The 3619-nt window shown below is 38.6% G+C and overlaps 1 non-coding gene across 1 annotated transcript; it reads right to left on the bottom strand.

The window, feature by feature from the left end:
- Positions 1-1444: 1444 nt before the first annotated feature.
- LOC145397388 (5S ribosomal RNA) lies at positions 1445-1563 on the bottom strand. Its single transcript, XR_013896962.1, has one exon. It is a non-coding gene; the product is annotated as a 5S ribosomal RNA (ribosomal RNA).
- Between the last annotated feature and the right edge of the window lie 2056 nt (positions 1564-3619).

Below are 3619 nucleotides of genomic sequence, written 5' to 3'. Positions count from 1 at the left end.
GCGGGCTCCTGGCCTTTCGTTCCTTCTTTCTTGTATTATATATATATATATATATATATATATACATGCAGTAATCCCTCCACTATCCGATGTAATAGAGCCAAAGGCATGTCTGGAAAGTGGTCCCGTCCGGATAGTGGTCACCTGCCTACTGGACTGGTACTTCAGGGCCCCTAATCCAGCCTAACTTTGAAAGCCACCTAAATAACTCCCTACCGGACATGCATAGCACCTATTTAAGACCCTATTCACACCAATAATGACATAAAGCATGAAATAAATGAAAAGGAACCCAAGAATGAGGAATTAGAAGTGACTGTACCACGGCCAGGGTACTTACAGCACGTCTATGGCCACCTTCTTAAGGCTTTGGCAGTGGTGAAAATGCTCTTGAAGCACATACAGTAATCCAGTGTTGTGGTGCACTTACAGTAATTCTTTCCACTGTGAGTTATAATTGTTTAACACTGCACAATGTTGATTGCACCATGCCAGTTTTAACCGCCAATTTCTACGGCCAGGTTTGCACTCCACAGTTAATGTTTTGTACTCTAAATTCTAATTTCTGAACACTGCACAACACTGTAAATTCCCGTGTGTTTTAGTGGCGAGGTATTGCAGTTTATTCACACAAAAAACGAGTACGTTTGGCATCCACTACGATAAACAATCACTCGCCATCGAAGTTAAGCAGTCACTGTTGTTGATGGGGAAACAGTAACACAGTTGCCAGATTGCAACAGCCACATTACCAAACCCCTCCCTTTTCATTACTAAATGTAACTCTTCATTACCAAATTCGTAAAGCTAGCATTTATTCTTCACTAATTATATATACAAGTGGAAATAAATGTAATCACTCTCCTTATAATTAACTGCATGTTGATTATTTTCACGCTATGTAGGCTTGCAGATTAATCAGAGAGAGCAGACAATCCACCATCTTCATCCTGTGTATCCTCATACATGTGAAAAATCCATTTGGTAATGCATTATTCTGAATCATTACCAAACGAATTTTTCATTACCAAATTGGCCCACATTTGGTAATGAAAAATACCAAATGGCAACCCTGACAGGGGAGGGGGGGAGGGAGGAGGAAGGAAGGGGTGAAGGGGCCATGGTGTAACAGCTGCTCAGCGCCGCGCGGCAATTTCAAATTACCGGGGGGAAAAAATGTAAGATTTTTTTTCGAATTGTTTTGCGATTTCTGAGCAATTTTGGGAATATAGGTCCCTGGACCAAAATGGCCAGTAAGTGGGGTGTCCAGAAAGCGGGCGTCCGGATAGTAGGCTATAGGGATTACTTATATATATATATATATATATATCCATCCATCCATTGCCAGACGCCATGTATCCCAAATGGGGTGGCCAAGGGCTTAGAGTTAATTGTTTTACAGGGAGGGGCACTAATCCTCCACCAACCCCACTTGACGTAGGGATGCCAACAGCATCTGGTGTTCCCAGGCGGTCACCCATCCAAGTACTAACCAGACCCAACGTTGCTTAACTTCGCTGATCGGATGGGAAGCGGTGTACTCAACGTGGCATGGCCGTTTTATATATATATATATATATATATATATATATATATATATATATATATAATGATGGCCAGCAAAACCAGAGTGATGATGTACATGATTTATTATTGGTGACGTTTCGGTTTCATAACACAAACCATCTTCAGACCTAAAACAAAAATAAAAACACACAAAAAATAGAAAATAAGCCAATATATAATTTTATCATCTTCCACAGAATAAAATAACAGGGAACAGAGCAGGTCATATGAAATAAATTACAATACAACAATTTACCAGCTAAAAACAGAGCAACTGTGTAGAGGAGTCGTGTGAGCCAAGGGATGGTCGTAGCTCTGCCGTTAGTAGAGACTCCGCTATAAGTCTAGTCAAGTCATCTCGTGCAGTGAACAAAATTCGAAAGTTCTGGTTATTTATAGGGTGACTTTCCGAATCTGAATGATTTCGAACTGCAGAAAATGATGGTTTCGAGATTGGGAGTCCTGTCCTATGAGACCTTCCCTGATGCTCGGCAATCCTGGTAGCTAGATGGCGCTTAGTTTGACCAATATAGGATGCATTACAGCACCCACACTGAAATCGATACACCACCGAGGACTGCAGGGCATCCGGGACACGGTCTTTGAACATAAAACACTGAGACAGGATTTGGGGAGATTTAAACACCACCCTCAACGATATCTGCGGATAAAAGTCGTGCATTAGTTTGATTATCCTGTTACGTAAAAAATTTGATTTTGGACCTAAATACTGTACTGAAAAATAAACTTTAGCTTTCTCAACCGTGTGAATTTTTTTCAAAGTATTGGTTCTTAATTTAGTTAGCTGTATTCCAATATACTTATCTACAAATTTAGTTGGGAATCCATTGTGGTACAGGGTTTTCCTCAGAAACTGAAGCTCATTATGTAGAGAAAAATATGAGGAGCATAAATTATAGGCCCTAGTCACCAGAGTTAGGATTAAATTACGTTTATATTGGAGGGGAACGTTTGAATTAAATTTAGTAGTTAATCCTGTATATGTAGGTTTCCTGTATACTGACGTTGTAAAAGTTCCTTCTGTTCTCTCTATGCAAATATCTAAAAAGGGAAGTTTATTATTTTGCTCCGTTTCACAGGTAAACTGTATTTTTTTATGTTTAGAATTTAAATAATCCAAAAACAAGGGCACATGAGACGGGGACCTAAAAATGGCAAACGTGTCATCCACGTAGCGTTTGAAATAGAGTGGCTTAAAATGGGTGGGACAATCCTTTAACCATATAGATTCGTGATAAGCTAAAAAAGCATTAGCAAGGCTGGGTCCAAGAGGATTTCCCATAGCCACTCCGTCGACTTGTTTAAAGTAAGAACCATTAAAAGTAAAGTAACAGTCTTGCACTGACAATGAGAGCAGTCTATGAAATTGGTCTTTATTTAACCCTCCAATGTTGTTAGTTTCATTAAACAAAGTATCACGGCAGATATCCACAGTTTCATCAAGGGGGATATTTGTGAATAGGGATTTTACATCAAATGAAGCCATGAAACAATCGTTAAATTTAAGTTCACAAATTTCTTTAGCAAAAGAAAAAGAATCTTTCACAGTGTAATCATTAAAAGTTATCGGAGACAGCAATGGAACAAGATACTTAGCAAGATTATAATTGACAGTGTTTAGGGCAGATAGTATAGGACGAAGTGGGCAGTCCTCCTTATGAACCTTAGGCAAACCATACAAGACACCTGGTTTTGAACCTGATACAAATAATTCCGAATAAGTAGTTTCCTCAATTGCATGTTTAGATTTCAAGTTTCTAAGAAAATTGTTAATTTTATCTTCACTCCTCAATATAAGCTGAAATATATCCCCAGTCACCCTACAAAATTTTGAAGAATCACTAAGTATATCAAGCATCTTAGAGTTATAGTCTGTCCTATTCAGTAACACTACTCCATTACCCTTGTCAGGTCTTAAAATGATTAAAGAGTTGTCAGATTTCAAATCCTTGAGGGCAGCATATTCTTCCTTTGTGAAAGAACTCCGAGCTTTATAATTATAAAAACTAGAAAAAGCCAGATGCTTTAAACT

Source organism: Coenobita brevimanus, chromosome 40 (assembly GCF_032717465.1).
Source record: "Coenobita brevimanus isolate Jiangsu-jjx chromosome 40, ASM3271746v2, whole genome shotgun sequence".
Taxonomy (NCBI): Eukaryota; Metazoa; Arthropoda; class Malacostraca; order Decapoda; family Coenobitidae; genus Coenobita; species Coenobita brevimanus.
This window is presented reverse-complemented; position numbering and strand designations above follow the sequence as displayed.